The sequence below is a fragment of the Procambarus clarkii genome, chromosome 83 (genome assembly GCF_040958095.1).
Source record: "Procambarus clarkii isolate CNS0578487 chromosome 83, FALCON_Pclarkii_2.0, whole genome shotgun sequence".
In the NCBI taxonomy this organism is placed as follows: Eukaryota; Metazoa; Arthropoda; class Malacostraca; order Decapoda; family Cambaridae; genus Procambarus; species Procambarus clarkii.
The window spans coordinates 2,445,369-2,461,893 of NC_091232.1; the positions used below are offsets into that span (position 1 = coordinate 2,445,369).

Here is a 16,525-nt window from a genome sequence, read left to right on the forward strand (position 1 = left end):
GGTGTCGGTTGTTAAACACTTGGTGGGCCGAGAGAAGCGGTGACGAGTTCCGTAGGGAGATGGTAAACACTTTCGATGGATGATGAGTTCCGGTTTAGTGATGAGGTCCGGTGTGGGTATTGAGTGTGGTGTGGTTGGTCAGTGCGGGTGTGGGTACTGATGTCTGGTGTTGTGATGAGGTCTGGTGTGGGTATGAGACCCGGTGTAGGTACTGATGTCTAGTAATGTGTCCAGTACCAGTGTTGTGAAAAGTTTCGGTGTGGGTACTGTGTTCTGATGTGGGGTACGGAGTTACGATGTGGGTACTGAGTTCCAGTGTGGGTACCGTGTTCCAGTGTGGGTACTGAGTTCAGGTATAGGTACCGAGTTCAGGTGTGGGTACCGTGTTCAGGTGTGGGTACCGAGTTCAGGTGTGGGTACCGTGTTCCGGTGTGGGTACTGAGTTCAGGTGTGGTTCCGAGTTCCACTGTAGGTACCGTGTTCCGATGTGGGTACCGATTTCCGGTGTGAGTACTGAGTTCCGGTGTGGGTACCGTGTTCCGGTGTGGGTACTGAGTTCAGGTGTGGGTACCGAGTTCCACTGTGGGTACCGAGTTCCGATGTGGGTACCGAGTTCCAATGTGGGTACCGAGTTCCGATGTGGGTACCGAGTTCTGGTGTGTGTACCGCGTTCCGGTGTGGGTACTGAGAATTCCGATGTAGTGATGACCACCTCCACAGAAGCGCTGTTGAACTCCGGTGGGCAGCAGCAGCAACAGCAGCAGTAGAAATGCAGAAGAACAACAAAATTCCCCACGAAAAACTCACATATATCTGTCTACTTTTTTTTGCTTTGTTTTTTTAAACCCCTTTACTCTCAACTTTAGCGTTACTTGCTGGTGTCTAAAGTCTCGATCAAACACTACACACACAGTCCAGACTGTTGCTAAGCGCACTTTCAGACGTGTTCCAGACTGTTGCTAACCTCACTTTCAGACGTGTTCCAGACTGTTGCTAACCTCACTTTCAGACGTGTTCCAGACTGTTGCTAACCTCACTTTCAGACGTGTTCCAGACTGTTGCTAACCTCACTTTCAGACGTGTTCCAGACTGTTGCTAACCTCACTTTCAGACGTGTTCCAGACTGTCTTACACCAGTCGTACTTATTGTCACACTGTGCTGGAAACACTTATTTTTTCAATTTTTTGGCACACAAACATTTTTTTTTTCAAAACGCAATAAACAGACCAACAACAACAGCAACAACAATAACAACAGCAGCAACAGCAGCAGCAGCAGCCCGATCACTTCACAACAAAAATTTTCTGTAACGTTAAAAAATGGATCTTGTTTTCAAAATTGATCATATTAAAAAAATGCGGGGGGTAAAAATTAGTAACCAAAATGGCTGCCCAATTCAGGATATCGAACCACTTGAGTTGTTCGCAGTCCGGTTTTTATAGACTAAAATATTCATTAAACAGAAGCATTTGGAACATGATGGGAACTTACATAAGAGAAAGAGAGAAAAGGAATGGGATAACTAAAGAAAAAGGGAAAGGAGGCTAAAGTGGGAGAGAGGGGGAAGATAATTCCCTTTATCACTTTCCCTATCTTTCCCTACTATCCTTAGCCTTCACCACCTTCCCTATCCTTCGCCATCTTCCCTACCCTTCACCACCTTCCCTACCCTTCGCCACCTTCCCTACCCTTCACCACCTTCCCTACCCTTCACACCTTCCCTACCCTTCGCCACCTTCCCTACCCTTCGCCACCTTCCCTACCCTTCGCCACCTTCCCTACCCTTCGCCACCTTCCCTACCCTTCGCCACCTTCCCTGCCCTTCACCACCTTCCCTACCCTTCGCCACCTTCCCTACCCTTCACCAACTACCCTCTCATTCAACACTTTCCCTTTATCAATGAATGGAAAGTCGTGTAGAAGAGGGATATGGTAATTAGGGAAGAGATTGGAAGGTGGTAAAGGTAAGGAAATTATGAAGAGAAAGGTGAAGGGTAAAGGTGGTGTATGGTAGGGAAGGTCGTTAAGATAAGGAAGGTGATGAAGGGAAGTGAAGATAGTGAAGAGTAGGGGGAGTGTTGAAATGTAGGGAAGGCTGTGAAGTAGATGAAAAGTAGTGAAAGGTAGGGAAGATGGCGAAGGGTAGGGAAGGTGGCGAAGGGTAGGGAAGGTGGCGAAGGGTAGGGAAGGTGGCGAAGGGTAGGGAAGGTGGCGAAGGGTAGGGAAGGTGGCGAAGGGTAGGGAAGATGGCAAAGGGTAGGGAAGATGGCGAAGGGTAGGGAAGGTGGCGAAGGGTAGGGAAGGTGGCGAAGGGTAGGGAAGGTGGTGAAGAGTAGAGAAGGTGGCGAAGGGTAGGGAAGGTGGTGAAGAGTAGAGAAGGTGGCGAAGGGTAGGGAAGGTGGTGAAGGGTAGGTAAGGTGGTGAAGGGTAGGGAAGGTGGTGAAGGGTAGGGAAGGTGGTGAAGGGTAGGGAAGGTAGTGAAGGGTAGGGAAAGTAGTGAAAGGTAGGGAAGATGGCGAAGGGTAGGGAAGGTGGCGAAGGTGGCGAAGGGCAGGGAAGGTGGTGAAGGGTAGGGAAGGTGACGGAGGGTAGGGAAGGTGGTGAAGGGTAGGGAAGGTGGTGAAGGGTAGGGAAGGTGGTGAAGGGTAGGGAAGGTGGTGAAGGGTAGGGAAGGTGGTGAAGGGTAGGGAAGGTGGTGAAGGGTAGGGAAGGTGGTGAAGGGTAGGGAAGATGGCGAAGGGTAGGGAAGGTGGTGAAGGGTAGAGATGGTGGCGAAGGGTAGGGAAGGTGGCGAAGGTGGCGAAGGGCAGGGAAGGTGGTGAAGGGTAGGGAAGGTGACGGAGGGTAGGGAAGGTGACGGAGGGTAGGGAAGGTGGTGAAGGGTAGGGAAGGTGGTGAAGGGTAGGGAAGGTGGTGAAGGGTAGGGAAGGTGGTGAAGGGTAGGGAAGATGGCGAAGGGTAGGGAAGGTGGTGAAGGGTAGGGAAGGTGGTGAAGGGTAGGGAAGGTGGTGAAGGGTAGGGAAGGTGGTGAAGGGTAGGGAAGGTGGTGAAGGGTAGGGAAGGTGGCAAAGGGTAGGGAAGGTGGCAAAGGGTAGGGAAGGTGGTGAAGGGTAGGGAAGGTGGTGAAGGGTAGGGAAGGAGGTGAAGGGTAGGGAAGGTGGCGAAGGGTAGGGAAGGTGGCAAAGGGTAGGGAAGGTGGCGAAGGGTATAGAAGGTAAGGATGATGATTGTAGATGGAGTGGGCAGTGCTGCCCGGGAAGCATAGATAACAGTGAAGATAACAGTGATCAAAACAGTGAGGATGGTCGTCTGATGGTCACTTTTTTCAAATCTCTTTAGTTAAGACGGTCACAGTGATGACGTTTGTGTGTAGTGAAGATGGTTACAATGATGGTGATGATTTGGTGTGGTGAAGATGGGTTCAGTAAGCAAGATTGTGTGATGCTGTTGTGACCTCGGTCAGCCAATCAGCACCAGGCTCGTTCTCTGGTACATATACATGTACAGAATTGTGACCAACAATTTTGAAAACACAAGAAACGTGATAGAAATTTAATAGTGATAAAAATTATTTAATTGAAGGAGCAAATCTACAAGTATGCAATGTGTGTCTGGATGTTAGGTAAAACCGTATTAACTTTGTAAACATAATAATGCGATATTTACTATCATATCTCTTATCTTTCATTTTATGTACCTCTCGTGCCCCTCGTCCTCTAGATTGGCTAGAAGACAAGGGGCCCCTCGTCCCTAGATAATGGATCACGACACAGCCTCCATCAACAGTACACACACATTCCTGCCACAAGCTCACTACAGTACGGCAAGTGGTAAACCTCCTCTGATCCTACCACACTCCCCCTCCACTCCACTGACCCCCTCGTCCACCACAGTTAATCCTGAATGGTTAAGACCACCACAACTAACTCTACGGTTGAGACCACTACAGCTCACCTGGGTTGAAATCACCGCAGTGCTCATTCAAGGAACATATGACCTGACTAACCATCCTGGCAAATGACTCCTTGAGACATAAGAGACGGAACCTGTTTTAAAAGTACAGTGGCGACTCATACCCGTCAAATAAAACCACGAAACGGATTACAGTGATAAGCTTGCAGAGACAATCTGCGTCTTCCTGTTGTTATGTTTCGTACGTCGTCAGACAAATGTCAATAGAGCGTAAGTCTGTTTAATGAGCAAACACCATACTGATGTTTTTCCCACACAAGTTATGCTGAGAAAACATTAACCAGCCTTGGAAAAACAGTAACCAGACACAAAAGCCTTATCCAGACTTGCATAGGCATTAAACAGCACAGTCGCTCACCCACCAGCACCAACCACGCGCACCTCAGCCACACCCTAAGCAGACGGGTGAGTTGTATATGTAGCCGAAGACATTTTGCTGTGTGTGTTCTCACTGTGGTGTATTCACCTAGTAGTACGGGGGGTCGAAATAGCCTGAGCTACTTTATCCCTTTGGGATGTATTTTTTCCTGTCTCTATCAACATGAACTTGAATCTATTGGTACTTTCAAGATACGAGCTACCGCTCCTTTCAAAACTGAATTGACCTGTGTGTGGGTATCCTAGCCAATTGGTATCTTTCATATCTACACTTAAAAGCTGTGTATCGTGTTCTTCCTCTGCCACTTCACTTAAGGGTCTCTACAGTGCAAACATTTTTTCTGATGTGTCCGTGGTTCGTTCGGGAGATTAATTTCTACCATTGCCTTGTTGTTTATGAACCTCTCACGCTAGTCTCTCCTTGTCTTCACTAACTACATCTTTGACAATGTTGTATATAACGATCAAGTCTGCCTTGTGTCTCTACTCTTACAACATCTTGAGGTTTAATTGGTAGTGTTATAAATCTTTACTCATTCCTCGCAGCTCTGGTACTAGCGAGACGAAACATCTCTGGACCTTTGCCACATGTATATGAATTTATTCTGACATATGATATAAAAAATATCAAAAATATAAAAAACGTTCTGCATGACTCTCTGTCGATATTCGTGTGATATTGGCTTGTGTTTGATGTAATAACATTGACAGAAAAAAGGCGTAGGTAGAGTCCAGGGTGATTTACAGGTACACAATTTCATTACTTTTACTTATTTGGGTTAAATTCAGGGATCCACTTATTTGATCATTATTTCAGTTCGTCCAACTCATCTTGTAGTTTCTCGCAATATTCACTGATTTTTGTATCGTCAGTAAAATATGTGAGAATGTAGTCTAACTTAGTCCATTTGATAAGTCGTTTACATAGATCAGTAATACGACTGTCTCTAGTACTGACCCCTGTGGAACAGGTTTAGGACAGACATGTTAATATGCCGCCACTCTAAGGTATCTTATCCCTCACTGTAATTATCTTGTGTTCCAGAGGTGCTCCTATATCCCTGGAACACTTTATGGTCACTTGTGCTTCTTTCTCCATCATGAGCGCTAGTCTTATATAGAAACGCTGTCGAAAGATTTTCTTCTCTGATCTCGGTAGCCCAGTTGAAGAATTCATTGAAATTTGTGTGGCAGTATTTACCGAACCTGAACCAATGCTGGTGTGTGTGTGTGTGTGTGTGTGTGTGTGTGTGTGTGTGTGTGTGCGAGCTCTCGGCTGGATGTGATTGTAGGGTCAAGCTTCTGTTGTCATACCTTGCCTTTCCACTATCAGTAATTCAGCTTCTGTCTCATTTTTACGCTGTTTTTCTGTTGCTTTGCGATTTCTCGTGCATTCGTTACTCTATTGCAGATATGTTGTAGTTCTATGAACGTTTATTCATTCCGTTCTCTTTCAATTCTTCATTTCATCTCAAAACACTGCCAAGCAAACCATTGACATATTTTCTTGACCCATTTTAACTCTTTGAGGTAGTATGACTATTTCTTAAGTTTCTTTAGACTCACTTGTTAAGTAGTTCGTCTTTTTTTTCCTCATTTTAATTTTCCATGGTGATATCACATAGGAATTACCTAGCCTTCTGGCACTCATATTTATGGAAGGCTATCTTCCACCATTGTTTGATCTTTCTTGTTTCACTTAAAATAACAATTACAAAATCAAATATCAAAGTATAGGAGTTACTTGTTAGAGAACATTGCGTGATCAATGCTATGCGCATTTCACTGTGAATAAATGACAGTTTTAGTCTCTCTGGTTTGTCTACTGCTTTTCTGTTTTTGTGTCTCTGTCCCGATACGATGCAGTTGGAAGTTCCTTTCAGTTACTTCTGCCAACTTTCCTTTCCATGTTTTTCTCACCAAAGTGGATTGATTGCTCCCTGTTAATGTGTCCATCATTACAGCACCCATTTACTAGCAGCTTTGTTCTAAATCAAAGCGATGTGCATCCTGGATAATATTGATGCAAACTCGGTTTTTATTCCCGTGTGCCCAACCACTTGGGCTGGACGGTAGAGCAACGGTCTTGCTTCATGCAAGTCGGCGTTCAATCCCCAACCGTTCAAGTAGTTAGCCACCATTCTTTTTCCCCGTCCCATCCCAAATCTTTAACCTGACCTATTTTCAAAAGCTATGTTGGCTTGGTCCTTTCCCCCTGATAATTTTCTCCCCTCCCTCCCGTATTTTCCTATTGGTCTTATGTGGTTTTCAGGAGGCGATGAGAGGACCTCTAAAACCCAGCCATAACTAATGTCTCTCCTTCCAATGATATTATTCCAGTAATGCAGCCTGTATGATTTGTTCCTCAATGTCCCTCTCTTCAAAAGTTTTCTTCTTTGACCAGTATGGCCACTCAAGACCTCGGCCCCTGCTTCTCTTATTTCCTTATATACTTGTGTTATCTTTGTAAATTTGCTTTAGAAAGTATTAAATTATTTTAGTTTCTATTATTGCTGTTGCATCTGAGATTCTCTTTCCTGTTATTTCTTTGAGTTCATCTGTTATGACTTTCCATCAACAATAGTGAATTAGACGTTATGAAATTTCACTATTATTTGGGTAATGGGCGTGTTTAAACGAAGAAAGTAGGAGTGGGAATGGGTGGGTGTTTGTTTGTATGTGTGTGTGGATGTATGTTTGTGAACGCGTACGGATCATTTAATTATCCAAGAACTGATCCAAGTTTTAGAACTGAATCTAAAACTTTTACGAAGAATATTATCCAATTCATACAAATATTACTGAACATGCATGCCTTAAGCAACACCAACAGAATGAATGAATTAACATCTTAAGACACAGGTCTCGTATAAGGCTGAGGTTGCCCAGTCGATCCTTTTCATGGACACTGAGTATAACATGCGATTTTGTCTTGCACATACACGCATTCCCTAGCAACCAATCGCATGTTTCCCACTCCTAGCAACCACTGATACATTACACAGACTACACACCATTAATAACAACACGCTTCGCACCCTTAGTAACCATTGGTACACTTCTCACCATTAGTAACTCTGCACAGACTACACACACCCCTTAATAACTCGTTATACACTACACACTCTTACTAATCATTCACACTACACACCCTTATTAACCATTGACACGCTACACGTCCTTAGTAACCATTCGCTCATTGCAAACAGTAACCATTCACCCTTCACACAATAAGGGAACAAAAACAAATCTCTATATCTACCTCACCAACACAACGATAGATCTACCTCATCAACACAACAATACATCTACTTCACCAGCACAACAATACATCTACCTCATCAACACAACAATACATCTACCTCACCAACACAACAATACATCTACCTCATCAACACAACAATACATCTACCTCACCAACACAACAATACATCTACCTCACCAACACAACAATACATCTACCTCACCAGCACAACAATACATCTACCTCATCAACACAATACATCTACTTCATCAACACAATACATCTACTTCATCAACACAATACATCTACTTCATCAACACAACGAAACATCCCCTTCAGTTCAAACAGTTTGAACTGAAGAATCCACAGGCCAAACCATTTGCCTAAATTGAATCCACATTTCGTATCTCTTTCCTACGAATCCTCCCTCGCCAAATCAACGACACAAACATCTGTGTTTGAGCCACACAGATAATAGCTTTAAACCAGTCTTCGTATTAATAGTCAAACAAAATCTCACTAGCAGGTAAACTTCCTGAATTTGACAGCCTTTCACTCGAACAAAATTGAAAAAGCTAAGAAAAAAGTCGGCCCCGCATTAAAAAAAAATTAGATGAAAACATGTAATGATGGCATTGAAGGGATTCATTCCCAGTTTAAAGCACTCCTCATTTTGCCTGGCAATCGATACGAAACTACTGTTTTTATTGGGCTTAATGAACTATGCAGGCTTCTATTAATGATAATCTAAATTATTACTGTAACTCGAGCACTCTTTGGGCGTCAATAAGGAATACTGTTGGTGGAAGCAGGTCACAGAAGGGTAGTGATGACTGGAAAGGAGAATTAACAGCATGATTTGAGTGATCCCATATCAAAGAGGCTTATGACTGCCCCCTTTATGGTCAAAGGCTAATTGTAATGGATTGAGTGAAGTTCAACATGAATGCGAGTGGTTCGGTAAGATCTAAAGAGTTGTTCTAAAGAGCTAAAGAGATCCAAAGTCATGTTGTTCCTGGTCACAGCTTAAGAAAACATGTCAGAGACGTTGAATTAGATGAAGTCATGATTCCCCCGTGACAGGTCACAACAGTTAAATTACAGGTCAGTATAATGAATCATCTGGTCATGTTTCATCACGGTAATTATAAGGTTACAAAAGGTCTCGACAAATATAAAGTCACTGTAACTTTATTAATATATAAGGCGTTAAAGACCGCAATTAGTCATAGAGTATGGAAGGCTATATTCCTCAATACGTCGTGATAGGTCGCTGTCGTGTCGAAACACTGCATGGATAATAGGTCCTGAGAGGCTAAGGTCACTCAGTGTAGGTGATAGGTCACAAGAGGTCACGGAGAAAGATGGCAGTGCACAAGAGGAGGTCCGCTCCAAATGACAAGAGTTACAGTTAGTCACAGTAGCGTGTCACAGTGCCTGTGTCTTCACTCAATCACAGTCAGGAATGATGATGGTAGTAACAGACAATGGGTGATTGTATATCACAACGGGAAGTGATTGTATAACACTGTGGGCTCTGATGATTAATATCTTATTTTTTTGTTATGTTGCATGCAATAGCATAGAAGCTAATTGCAAATGCCCAACGCCACGGTAGGTCAGGGGGAGAAATCTTTTGAGACAACAAATGGAGCCTGGTTTGCAACGATTGGGGGTGTTGGGGGAGAGGGGTGGAGGCGCATTTGTTGGTTTTCCTAGTGAGGGTTGCAGCGGTTGACAGCGAGGGTTGCAAGGTCGAGTAGAGAGCAACAGTGTGCGGCCACGACCCCGCCACCACCATCAACCTTCAGTAGCCGCTATTAAGGGCCAGCCCTATGCCCGGAGCAGCACCATCGCGCGCCCACACAACCGGCCAAGCCCGTCCCCGGCCGCACTAGAGGGGGTGGTTGGTATATCCCGGTGTGAAGCCCGGGAGCACCACAGCACCAGCACTCACTGACTCGCGACCCAGCGCAGCACTGTGTTCACCACCACACTCAGCACCACACTGAGGCGCACACGCATCCCCACCCACCGCGCGGACTCTATCACGCCCACCCTCCCTCCCTCCACCACAGTCAGCGACATCCCCTCCTACCCTCTAACCACTACTGTTGGGGGATATCCCTCCCTCCCTCCTGTGTTTTGCGCTCCTTCCCTCCATTTCCCTAGGGGGCATGTCCCTCCCTCCCTCTACAACTGGCGGGGACGTCCCTCTATCCCTCCTTACCACACACACACACACACACACACACACACACACACACTCACACACACACTTCGCCGCATCCCTGATTTCACTGTTTGGTGTTCAGAGGGAGTGTGGCGCCCATCTACTCTCACCGAGTGTTGATGCCGCTCCTATTCTCTCTCTCCCTCCCTCCCTCCCTCTTACTCTCATCTCATTCTCTCTCAAAGCGAAGCCTCTCATCATGTAGGCAACTTTAACCATTCTCTGAAAGAGGAAGGCTTCTAGAGTCCCGCTGCTCCTCTGCCACTATACGCTTCAACTGTGCTAAACACAGCCTCACTTCACACCTTAATATCACACCATACATAGCGCCACACTACCACACCATACATAGCGCCACACTACCACACCATACATAGCGCCACACTACCACACCATACATAGCGCCACACTACCACACCATACGGCACACCACTACCACACCATACATTACACTATTACATCACATATCACACCACTCTATATTTCGTAGTACACAACACTGCCACACCATACACCATATCTCACTATAGAACCATACACCACACCATAGTGTCACACCGCAGTAGGACCAGAATTTATATCACTATGGCTGTTCAACGAGGCTAAAGGGATACTTTGTTACTCATAATTATATTAAAATATTCAAGACAGGAGATTTCCCGGATTTCTTGAATAAGGCAAACGTAGTCCCGTAGTCCAAAGAGGACAGACAAGTTGCTCTGAATTATACATTAGTATCACTGACATGAATTGCTTGCAAAGTGCTGTAGGCAATCGGGGTGAGAATTATTAAGTACTTGGAGATGATTAACTTTGTAATGGAATGGCAGCACAGATTTAGAATGGGTAAAGTCATTCATGACAAACTTGATCGAATTCAGCGACAAAGTTACCAAATTACGACATTAAAGAGAAGGCTTGGTAAACTGCATCTTGCTAGACTGTTAAGAAACATTTGATTCTATTAATCATGAAAGGCTGATAATTAAAGTGGCTAAAACGCTTGGATAACTTGAAAGGCACTAAATTCGGAAATGGAGTACCTAACGGGCAGGAAACAGTCATTATCAGAGAGGAAGTACCGAACTAGAGCAATGTAACAAATAGGGTCCCCCAAGGCTTGAACCTGGGACTATTGTTGTTCCTAATATAAATGAATGACCTACCCGACGAAATGAGATTGTGCATTAAATTGTATATAAACAATAACACGCCATTTACGAACCTAAATATGGACTCCCACAAGACAGTCTACACAACGTATGCAAGACCAATACTAGAACATGCAGCATCGTCCGGAAATCGGCACTTTATGAAGGACAAAATCAAAATTGAAAAATAGAGGCTTCTAACAAGATGAATGCAAAAACTAAGAAGCTTAAGCAACAAGGATAGGTTCATAGAAATAAATCTTACCTCCCTTGAGGAGATATAAAGAGAAAGGACATGATTACAACATACAAGGTACTGAGGGAATGACAGCGTGGACAAGTACAGCCTATTTAAATCGAGGGGGGAAAACAGGATGTGAAAACATATGTTGAAGTTCGTAACTGAAATTTATCGAAGAAATTCAAGGAAATTCTCGTACCCTATACGAGCTGTCAGCAAGTGGAATGGACTGGGAAGAAGTCGTGAAAGCCTCCTCGATCAACAACTTTAGGGAGAAATTCAACAAAGAATGCGAACATCATGAAAGTTAAATCATAAAGCAACAGGTACGTGAAGGCACGGAATATCGATCTAGACCTCACGATCCTCGTATTGACTCTTACGTACCAACAGGTAAGGCAAAACACCATAAAAACACGCAAACACAACACATTCACCTCTTCAACCACACCAGACGCATCACACCACAATACACTCACCATATTCACTACATCATACCCACCACACCACACTCACCAAACACACCCCTCCAACACATCAAACAAACACACCCCTCCAACACACCAACCAAACACACCCCTCCAACACACCAAACAAACACACCCCTCCAACACACCAACCAAACACACCCCTCCAACACACCAACCAAACACACCCCTCCAACACACCAAACAAACACACCCCTCCAACACACCAAACAAACACACCCCTCCAACACACCAAACACACACACCCCTCCAACACACCAAACACACACACCCCTCCAACACACCAACCAAACACACCCCTCCAACACACCAACCAAACACACCCCTCCAACACACCAACCAAACACACCCCTCCAACACACCAACCAAACACACCCCTCCAACACACCAAACAAACACACCCCTCCAACACACCAAACAAACACACCCCTCCAACACATCAACCAAACACACCCCTCCAACACACCAAGCACACTCACCATACCACAACATTAAACACCACCACAGATGAAACCATCCAATTAAACCCACTAACAACACCAAAGAAAACCAAACACCACTTCATATTCTCAAGCACCAAACACGTCACTAGAATGTTTTAACAACATTCCAGCAGCAAATAAGTTTCACCCCAAAATGCACACCAAAGTGCGATTAACTTAGTAGTTATCTCATTCACCTTGCTCCCGTCCTCAAGTCGAGAGTTCGAGTCTCTCCAAGGAGGCACTGTTTGCTTATAACTTTGTTTAAGATAATTATGTTGTCATTGTTTCACCAACTTCTTGTAAAAAAAGGGTTAATTGCTTCCATCCGTCCTATATGAGCTCCTTTTCCTCATATCCCAGCACCTTGTCCTCGTATCCCAGGTCCTGGTCGTTGAATCTCAGGTCCTGGACATTGTATCTCAGCTCCTTGTCCTCGTATCCCAGCTCCTTGTCCTCGTATCCCAGGTTCTGGTCATTGTATCTCAGGTCCTGGACATTGTATCTCAGCTCCTTGTCCTCGAATCCCAGCTCCTTGTCCTCGTATCCCAACTCCTTGTCCTCGTATCCCAGGTCCTTGTCCTCATATCCCAGCTCCTTGTCCTCATATCCCAGCTCCTTGTCCTCATATCCCAGCTCCTTGTCCTCATATCCCAGCTCCTTGTCCTCATATCCCAGCTTCTTGTCCTCATATCCCAGCTCCTTTGTTCTCGTATCCCTTCCAAGTGCTATACAGTCGTACAAGCTTACCTTTTTCTCCTAATTACCTAACCATATCCTATAGGTTCGTATTCAAAATGCGTTCGCATTCATACGTACCATGGCGTACCTGGTTCCTTAACCACTCGACTACCGTGACTGTACAAAAGTCATTAGGATCCGAAGCTATATCTCCAACGACCCGACAGCACTTGGTGGTTAAGATACCGAGTGGGTAAGGTACCGGGTACGCCATGATGCATAATGCTCTTGGCTGTCTGGGTTCGAATCCTTCTGGGGTGGGGAGTTTTCAGTTGCATATTGCCTTGGGGACCATTCAAGCTTGTTATTCGTATTTTTTTTAATCACACAACATCCGTTGTATCACATTCACCGCAAGTATTATATGATGGGTATTGAGAGTATGATGGTATAGCACTCGCCATATCATCACTCACATCATTCTCATCACACTTAACGTGCTCATCACGTCCTCACAACTCATACTCGTATACCTCCACCTTTAATAACGTTCGATACCCAGATTTGCATAAATAATTCGCACCCAACCCTTTCTGCCAACACCTATATCAATATACACACATACCTACATCAACACATCCACATACACATCAGTATACGCCCAACACATCCACATACACATGAATATACGCACAACACATCCACATACACATCAATAAACGCACATCAACGCACTAACCACATCAATATACCCATACACGTCAACGCAGGCACACCCACATCCTCTCTTTAAATCGGGTATAACCACAACCTTCCCTAATCCATACAAATTACAACATCCACTACCCGAGCCTATATGTTGTCTCTCTCATCCGTACTCGCATCCAACAGCCACGCACGAGTCCTCAGTCAAGAGCAGTTACCACATTCATCCGCTATTCAGTTTAGGCACGAGACTCTTCCCCTTTTACGATTTCCTGCTTCAAGACGCAGGCATTCCGCGAGTATTCCTTCCTCGCCTCTCCCCATCTCTTTTATGTTCCATCGTCTTCCTGTTCTTCTATTCACACCTCTTTTTCTCAATAGTTTTCGCTTACCACCGAATAAATGTGCACTCGCTACTCACTCTCTTCTGGATTAAGTTCCCCAGCCTGCAGTCCTTGCTCCTCAGCTCATAAACCCTCCAACTTCTCCATTCAAACTTTTCCACTTTTCAATCCTCCGCTTTATCTCGAACGAATACCCCCCTCCTCCTTCCATCCAGTCCCTTATTTCACTACTTTCCATCACCATTCTCCATTCATGAAATGCTCATTCTCCTTCGACGTAACTTCTGCTCTTCCACCAACCAATCCTTAAATCTAATCCAATATATACTAACTCTCCTTCAGCATAATCACCACGCACCCTCCACTCAATCTTTAACTCTGCCCAATCCTCGCTTGTTTGACCGAATATCCACGTTAGTCAACCAAGACTCATGCACCTAAACTAGCTTTCCATCCTAGTCCGTACTGGCTTCTAATTCATGTAATTATTCATTAACTTAACAGCTTTTAGATTATCTTATTTCCCATTTACAATCAAATACCCGTCAGTCATCTTCACAGAACATTCATGATGTCTTAGATCATTAACTTCTCTTTTAATGAGATCAAATTTTTATTTGTATTAAGTTTTATTAACAGAATTCCAAGGTGTTATCAGCATGTGCTTCTCCACTTTATCTGACACACCGAACATCACACACCAACACTTCTTACTAGATTCCCAGACCTTTCCTTAGGCTCTCCCAACCACCTGGATTGGTCCGTGTAGCGGAGGCATCGCTTCTTGCATGTCAGAGTTCAATCCCGGATGGTCTAAGTAGTTGAACACCATTCCATTCCCTCCGCCCTATTCCAGATCCTTGTCATATTCCATTCCAAGTGTTATATAGTCAAACTGGGTAAGTGTTTTCTTCTCATAGTTACCTTAAGTTACCTTTCCTTACATTCCTTTCCATGACACACCTACTCCCCTCTCACATGGAATCATTATACCTTCCCTCCTATCTCTCAGCTGGTATACCTACTCCTCCCAGCATTCCTGTCATCATATACCTGCTCTTCCTCATACCCCGTACAAACTGACATATCTACACCTCCTTCGATCTTTAACCATATAAACTAATAATGTATAACTGACTTGAGAATTGTCCAGGACGGATCGAAACGTCGTCGTCCCTTCACTTTCTAGTATGTGGTTTGGTCAACATATAGACTACCCTTTCATACACACATCGTACGGCAAATCTACTCTTTCATATACGCGTCGAATGGCACATCTACCCTTTCATACACACGGCGTATGGCACATCTACCCTTTCATACACGCGCGTATGACACATCTACCCTTTCATACACGCGTCGTATGACACATCTACCCTTTCATACACGCGTCGTATGACACATCTACCCTTTCATACACGCGTCGTAGAACACATCTACCCTTTTATACACGCGTCGTATGACACATCTACCCTTTCATACACGCGTCGTATGGCACATCTACCCTTTCATACACGCGTCGTATAGCACATCTACCCTTTCATACACGCGTCGTATGACACATCTACCCTTTCATACACGCGTCGTATGACACATCTACCCTTTCCACCTCTCGCTTACCACCGTCTGCCCTCTCTCAGAGCGGGTCTCAGCCCACAATACTTTATATTATGGGCTGAGACCCGCTTGTGTTCCTGGGTAGATTGTCTTCAGCCTCCCTGAACCCAACCCTAACAAATTCTGGATATTATGGAGGGCACAAATGATATACGTGAACGCCTGAAGAGCTTCAAAACATGTCACAATATGAGGGGATAACAAATGTAAATGGAGGGTTGAAGAGGAAAGGTAGGGAGAGAAGGAGGGGGAGAAAGAGGATGGGGAAAGATGATAGTAAAGAAAAATGTGAAAAAGGGTAAACAATAGTGAAATGATGAAGGGATGAAAACAGAATGACTGGAATTCATTCTGTACTCTGTCCATGTTTGAAGACGCTAGTGATAAAAGGACGATTAAGGCAAGTGTCTTTATCCATATGAACTGGTCAGTACAGCGATGGCTTCGCTTTTGACAGGGTCGGCGTTCAATCACCGATTGTGCAAGGTAAAGTAATTATCAGGAAGGTAATTCAATCACTAAATCATGACTATATCGAACTCAGTAAGGATAAGAATTTAGGATCAGAGGAAAGGAATGGTGCCCTACCTGTTGGACAGTCGGAGATTGAACGCCGACCTGAAAGAAGCAAGTGCTTGCTTCTCAAACGTGGGGTGTAATATCCGGAGAGTTTTTTAAGTATTCAAGTGCATACCAGGATCAGTAGCCTGCACTGGCAAATTTTATTCTTGAAGATATCCTCACAGTGTACCTAAAATTTGCCAGTACAGGCTACTGAACATATGGCCCTGTATGACTAACCATCCTGCGAGATGGGGACTTGTATTACCACTGCTGCCTTATTCACTCTTGTGTTGATGATATCCTCAAAATACTTCCGGAGTCTGCCAGTGCAGACTGCCTATTAGTTTCACATTGTTCACATGACATTAGTTCCCTTAAGAACTGTTATGAACTTAGACATTCCTGAGGATTTTATTTCCAGTGG

At 44.5% G+C, this 16,525-nt stretch overlaps 1 protein-coding gene across 7 annotated transcripts in view; it reads right to left on the reverse strand.

Annotated features, from left to right (window-relative positions):
* Positions 1-16,525, reverse strand: part of alpha-Catr (alpha-catenin related) — a 318,532-nt gene that overhangs the window by 231,541 nt on the left and 70,466 nt on the right. The window lies entirely within an intron of this gene.